At 44.4% G+C, this 7640-nt stretch overlaps 1 long non-coding RNA gene across 1 annotated transcript; it reads right to left on the reverse strand.

Moving 5' to 3' along the window:
- Window positions 1-4138: 4138 nt before the first annotated feature.
- LOC309356968 lies at window positions 4139-7581 on the reverse strand. The gene is made up of 3 exons (XR_014162975.1): window positions 7429-7581; window positions 5931-6363; window positions 4139-5455 (listed from the first exon to the last, which is right to left on the reverse strand). It is a non-coding gene; the product is annotated as an uncharacterized lncRNA (long non-coding RNA).
- Window positions 7582-7640: the final 59 nt, after the last annotated feature.

The raw sequence follows: 7640 nt of genomic DNA on the forward strand, positions 1-7640 counted from the left end.
CTCCTTCAGAGATGGGGGTGGCTTCCTGGGGAGTGGGGAACAATAGCATAATAAGGGGATGGGGAAACTGTGTCTTGCCACTTGCTGGACTGCAACCTCTGCCACCCCTGTAAAACGGCCATGCTGACTGTTGAGGCTGCTGGGAGATGGCATCCAACAACATCTAGAAGCCCAGAAATATTCCCTCCCCATCATGGGCATAAGACATAGTTTTTGGGTGGGTTTTTCTTTCCTATGGACCAATGCAGCTGCCTTGGTAGGTGTTTTGTTGCTGCTGTTATTTTGCAAGTGAGAGACTGTTTTTCACCCTTCCCTCGAAGTAGATTCATCCCAGTGCTCCTTCTTAAGAACATGAGAAGAGCCTCTGGATCAGGCCAATCTAGTTCAGCATCCTGCTCTCACAGTCACCAACCAGATGCCTATGGGAAGCGCAAAGGCAGGACCTGAGCGCTTTGTGCAATTCAAGGCAGGAAGCCACTACCTGCGGCGACAAGGAGAGACATTCCTTCTCTGGGTAAAAACAGGGCTAGTGCAGACACACCTTAAGTGAATACCGTACATCCTGTGTTACATGCAACACTGGGGTGCTTTGCCTCAAGAAAGCTGCACCCAGGTTTAGTTTATTAGTTTCTGCAATGCATTACTGGGAAGACTGCTTGCCAACTGCCATGATACATTATTACATTATCCTTCTAAAATATCACTTTTAAATCTCATGGGGAAACAAAGCATCCTTATGTTTTCCAACTGTACAGTAATTTTTCAAGGAACAATAAACCCTTTCTGGTTCTGCAGATGGAAAACAGACCTTTGTGGCAGATGACTGCCATTCATTCATTATATTTATCCTCTGCTTCTTTCAGCCAAGATTAACTCAGCTGAAAATCCACACATATGTACAATATTTTTATGAGGATTATTTTGGGGGGGGGGGGGAAGTAAGCTATATTCCTGAGTCCTCTAATGAAATCAATGGACATTATTTGCATCCTGGTGATTAACTGGATGGGTCTACCCTAAGTAACACTTTGTTGAGTGCCATCCCTGGTGCCCTTCAGATGTTTAGGACTACAAACTCCTATCAGCAGGGAAGCTGAGACAGAACATCAGCTGAATCAAGTCAGGCTGCTTTATGGTGGTAAGTAACTTTTAAATCCTTTGACTGCTAACAGAATAAATATATTTTAAAATTCCTTCCAGTAGCACCTTAGAGACCAACTAAGTTTGTTATTGGTATGAGCTTTCGTGTGTGTGGTATGAGCTTTTCGTGTTTCTAAGGCAGTGGTGTAGTGTGGGGGGTGCAGGGGGGGCCGGCCGCACCGGGCGCAACATCTGGGGGTTAGGGTTAGGGGGCACAAATCCACGGGTTAGGGGGCACAAATTACTTGCCTTGCCCTGGGTGCTGACAACCCACGCTACGCCACTGTTCTAAGGTGCTACTGGAAGGAATTTTTTTATTTTGTTTCGACTATGGCAGATTAACACGGCTACCTACCTGTAACTAGAATAAATATATGATACTGCCACCTCTGTGCACCTTAAACCTCTGTGCACCAGTCTGTACATGGAGGCAGGTGATCACAAGGAAGGAAGCAGACACAATTTCCTTCTTTAGAAACTCTGGGGCTACCCAGCTGCTCCATATGGTAAGCAGCTCCTTGCTAAGGAGAGCCACTTGATTTATCTCCCAACTCCTGACAGATGATTCTCCTCTCCACCCCCTCACCCCCCGGCACCCATAGCAGTGCCACTTCCCTTTGCCCATGGATTACTATTCTGGAGTTGACATTTTGCTGGCCCATGGATTTAGCAGCTGCTTATCTCTGCCATCTGAAACTGCTGCTGCTGCGGGGAGTCTGGCCTTAGCAGATGCAGGAGGCAGTGCAGCCAGGGACAGAACATACGGATATGAGACTAACCCAAGTTGTCTGTTTCTGTCAGGATTGTTCTGTTGTTATTTGTAAGGTGCTTAAAATCCCCGACACTATATAAATAATCTAAAACGGGATCCCTCCTCTAAAAAACAACAACAACAACAACAACAGCTTATAAGGTAAAGGCAAAGGACCGCTGGATGGCTAAGTCCAGTCAAAGGCGACTATGGGGTTATGGTGTTCATCTTGCTTTTCAGGCCAAGGAAGCCAGCGTTTGTCCACAGACAACTTTCCAGGTCATGTGGCCAGCAGGACTAAACCGATTCTGGAGCAATGGGACACCGTGACATAAGTCAGGGTGCATGGAAACACTGCTTACCTTCCCACCACAGCGGTACCTATTTATCTACTTGCACTGATGTGCTTTCAAACTGCTAGGTTGGCAGGAGCTGGGACAGAGAAATGGGAGCTCACTCCTTGCAGGGATTCGAACCGCCGACCTTCTGATCAGCAAGCCCAAGAGGCTCAGTGGTTTAGGCCACAGCGCCACTCGTGTATAGTAAGGGAGGGCAACCAGAGGCCTCTGGCCTAATTTCTCATGGGTGGCAATAATGGAAATATGGTGCAAAGCAGTATGCTTCTGGATACCTGTTGATTCCTAGCAAGACAGAGAGGCACTCTGTGTGAGAGTTTCCTATGTTTGAGAAAATGGTCACTTGTACCTCCCCTGAAGGAGAAGGTTTGCAGTCTTGGCTCCAGACTGAAGGGCCAGGCCAGTGGCGTAGCATGGGGGGTGCAGGGGGGGCCGGCTGCACCAGGCGCAACATCTGGGGGTTAGGGGGTGCAAATCCACGGGCTAGGGGCGCAAATTCACGGGTTATGGGGCACAAATTACTTGCCTTGCCCCGGGTGTTGACAACCCACGCTACGCCACTGGGCCAGGCCATTTCAGTGGTTAGAATTGACTTTTACCAGTTGAGACTCGTCCACCAACTACGATTGTTCCTCAGCCAGGAAAACCTGGTAGTTCATGCACTGGTTACTTCAAGACAGGATTACTGCAGTGTCCTCTTTGCACAGTTAGTGCAGGATGTTGCTGCCCGATTGCTGACAGGAGCAAAACCCTGTCTACTGCTGCTCGAGAGTCCTGTACTGGTTGCTGTTCTGCTGCTAGGCCAAGTTCATGGTGTTACTGTTTATTATACGAAGGCTTTAAAAGCTCGGGACCAATTTACCTGTGAGATTGCCTTACTCCATACATGCCCACAGGACTACAGTGCCCACAGGAGCTGGCACTGTTATAGGTACCACAAAATACTCATTCTGTGTTTGTAAGAAATTGATATTTCAGTGTAGCAGTGCCCAAACATTGGAATTCCCAGCCTTTTGACATCAGGTATATAGATGCTTTCACTGTACACTTTTGGGGATCTGCTAAAAACATTTAAAAATATATAGCCTATCCAGACAAGTAGAATGTTAATATGTGTTTTCATCTGGTTTTTAGTTTATCATTGATTATAATTATTTTTGAATGCTTTATAGTTGTTGCTCTTACTGATGATTTTAGTGCTCTATTCCTTTTGTAAATGACTTTAAGGCTTTATTACAATCCAGTGGTATATCCATCTTGCACAATAAAATAAAATCAATTCAAGACAGATGCCAACAGGGACAAAGATTTTAATAACTATTGTTGAAAGAGGAAAGTCTTTAGCAGGTGTGTGAAAAGACAATGGACAAGACACCTGTCTGATATGCAAAGGGAAGGTAAGTGCCTTCACACCAACATCTTTAGTGGGTAGGATTATCCAAATAGCTGGTTTGCAGGAGATTCAGGGCAGGGAACAAAAAGTGTGGTGCATAACAAATGCATAGAATTAGCTGTCACAAGATGTGATAATGGCTATTAGCTAGGGCTGAGGAACCAGTGGATAATAGCCTAAAGAATCTTGTAGTGTCTTAAATATTAAGTCTGAAAATTCACCTTCCTGGGAGTAAGCCCAGTTGAATTCAATGTCTTACTTGAGCACAAAGAACTAGAATTACACCAACACATTTAAAGTGGCGTACTCTTTAGTTATCAACAAATATTTCTTTCACGATTACCCAGTTAACTATGACCACTGTCTGTACTTTTCTGCATTTCATTTCATTCTTACCTCACTGTTTATAATTCCACACACACACACACACACACACACACACACACACCTGCAACTCAGGATAACACTTCATGCGCATGATGAAGCATGGGGCAATTGTTTGAAGGAGTTTTCTAGGAACTCAAAAGGCCGCATTAAGAACATGTAAAAGAGCATTTTTAATAATTTTACATTCACAATTATTTTAATAGTAAATGATTGCTATTTGAAGAAACTTGGCATTTAAAACTTAACAATAACAACAAAAACCCCTCTACAACTCCAAAAGGTGGTTTGTTTTTGTTTGTTTGTTTGTTTGTTTGTCAAAATCCCACTCAGCATAAATCTTTGCAACAGGCCTCCTGTCTCCGGTTGAAAGGAAGTGGACAACAGCAGGCCAGGGATCATAATAGGCTGTACCAATCTCATTCAGAGCTATGTTTAGCCCTACATTAACAACCATACTTGTTCACATGCCATCCGCCAGTAGATTAGGCAGAGCCACAACTCTTTCAGTTTGCCCTCAGTGGGGTGGTTTTTTTTTTAATTGCTGACAGTTATGGGCAAATAGTGAACATCCTAAATCACTCCCACATGGGAGATGTGGCGCTTCAGAAAATACTTGCCATTGTTTGCATGCATCATCTACAAATGCACCATCTATCCCTAGGAAGACTCTGGTGCCCACTATAAATCCTGCTTTCGCAAACCATGTGAGTGATTGGGTTGATAGCAGGTATTGGATATTATTATGGTTCTTTATTCATTGCCTTCCACATATATGTCTTAGGGTGATGTGAAAAAAATAACAGAAGCAGCTAAAAACGGTATAAAACAGCACAAAATGAATTTAAAAACAATGCAAAGCAGACCCCCATGATACAGACCTATCCATCCATCATGGGAAAGCATGTCAGAAAAAAAGTCTTCAATTGTTTCCAGAAAATGCAGATAGCAGGTCTCTGTCATATCTCAACGGACAGAAGATTATCCACAGACAAGTTCTATCCCAGGCTTCCTCAACCTCGGCCCTCCAGATGTTTTTGGCCTACAACTCCCATGATCCCTAGCTAGCAGGACCAGTGGTCAGGGATGACAGGAATTGTAGTCGCAAAACATCTGAAGGGCCAAGGTTGAGGAAGCCTGTTCTATCCTATGTTCCCCTATGGGCAAGCATAGTCTCCCAGAGCAAGTGCCTGATGTAAAACCTGGCAAAAGCAAGCTCACACCTCTGATTTTGTATGCATACTTAAGATACATATGTAAGAGACTCCTTTATCATTATGTTTTGGGAATGATTCAAGCTTTTATGTAGCTGCATTATTTTATGTTTTCTGGCTGTCCCTTGATCATATTATAAAGGAGTTGTGTTCTATGTTATAAATCAAGTACTGTGAGCTGCTTCTTTTGAATGTATTTCTTATCATTTAAAAAATCCTGAAAGTGTGAGAGTCGGTGGAAGAAGATTGGAAGAAATTCAAAGACTATTTGCAGAAACATTGTAAAATTAATGAATGTTAAAATGATGTCGGATTGAAATGAAGCGGCCTTAGCAACAAGGTTAATAAGAACATGTAAAAATGGATTGATAACGGATGAAAATATAAAGTTATAATATGTTAAGATATAGAACTAAGATAAAAACAAAGAGGGTAAGGATTTGCTGAATTAACCATGTGAACTGGAATACAAAAAAGGGAGGTGTGAGGAGGTCAGGGAAATAAGTAAATGAAATCTAAGATATGAAAAGATTGATTTGTTTTTAACAGTTTTCTATTTATTTTCTTTGTATTTTGCATTTTTTTTCTATGTATTTTTGTAATTTTTGTATTTTTCCGTTTCCTTCTTCTTTATTCTGTAACTTTTTTTCTTTTTGTAAAACTTTAATAAATATCTTTAAAAATATAATAACCCTGAAAGTGTGGCCCAGAGAAAAAAGTTTGTGAACTGCTGCTCTAGATAAATCAGTCTCAGACCTGCAGTTGTTCCACAACCATCCGCTCCACCACCTTTGCCAAGAAAGGGGTGATGGTGACCAGTCTGTACTTACTCTGTTGGGTCTAGGGTGGGTTTTTTGAGAAGTGTACACACTGCTTCCTTTTTGAGGACAGTGCAAAAATGTCCATTGTGCAAAAATGCATTTACTACACCTCCAACCCATTCAGTTGCCCCTACCCTGGCTAGCTTTAATAAGGCAGGGTAGACAAGGATCTAATGAAACATCACTGAAAGTTTCTTCTGCAGGCCACGTTAACTGGGGATGATCCCACAATACATGCCTTCAAGGTTGCATTGGTTACCTCGGCTGGTATTGCTGCAATCATGGCCACTGGGCCCATCACCTCCTGGCAAATAGAAGGGGAAGAAATGGAGGCAGTGAGAGATTTTACTTTCTTGGGCTCCATGATCACTGCAGATGGTGAAAGCATTCATGAAATTAAAAGACGCCTGCTTCTTGGGAGAAAAGCAATGACAAACCTAGACAGCATCTTAAAAAGCCGAGACATCACCTTGCCAACAAAGGTCTGCCATGGTTTTCCCAGTAGTGATGTATGGAAGTGAGAGCTGGACCATAAAGAAGGCTGATCGCCGAAGAGTTGATGCTTTTGAATTATGGTGCTGGAGGAGACTCTTGAGAGTCCCATGGACTGCAAGAAGATCAAACCTATCCATTCTGAAGGAAATCAGCCCTGAGTGCTCACTGGAAGGACAGATCCTGAAGCTGAGGCTCCAATACTTTGGCCACCTCATGAGAAGAGAAGACTCCCTGGAAAAGACCCTGATGTTGGGAAAGATGCAGGGCACAAGGAGAAGGGGACGGCAGAGGACGAGATGGTTGGACAGTGTTCTCGAAGGTACCAGCATGAGTCTGACCAAACTGCAGGAGGCAGTGGAAGACAGGAGTGCCTGGCGTGCTCTGGTCCATGGGGTCACGAAGAGTCGGACACGACTAAACGACTAAGGTAAAGTTAAAGGGACCCCTGACCATTAGGTCCAGTCGCGGACGACTCTGGGGTTGCAGCGCTCATCTCGCTTTATTGGCCAAGGAAGCCGGCGTACAGCTTCCGGGTCATGTGGCCCGCAGGACTAAGCCGCTTCTGGCCAACCAGAGTAGCGCGTGGAAACACCGTTTACCTTCCCGCCGGAGCGGTACCTATTTATCTACTTGCATTTTGATGTGCTTTCGAACTGCTAGGTTGGCAGGAGCTGGGACCGAGCAACGGGAGCTCACCCCATCGCGGGGATTCGAACTGCCAACCTTCTGATCCACCACTCCTCTGTGGTTTAATAAACGACTAAACAACAACAACAAAATTGCTGCGGAGCTGAACAACTTTATCCTTGATTGCATCTAATTATCGGGTACTCCACAAAGGTCCTCCCCACCCCCCGTTTGAAATTACATTTACAAAGAAAAGCGGGGTGCCAGCAACTGATGTAACTATATAACTGATGGGCTGCAGCACGACAATCCGGCTCGTGTTTTTCCTCCCACGGCTGGCCTTTATCACGTCCCCTTTAAGAGCCGCTTCATCACGTCCCCTTTAACCGGCCGCTGCCGTTGTCATTCAGGCGCCGCGTGCCCGACGGCTGGCCGTTACCCCATTGGTCCGTTACTTTC

Source organism: Podarcis melisellensis, assembly GCF_964234715.1.
Source record: "Podarcis melisellensis genome assembly, chromosome: 14".
Taxonomy (NCBI): Eukaryota; Metazoa; Chordata; class Lepidosauria; order Squamata; family Lacertidae; genus Podarcis; species Podarcis melisellensis.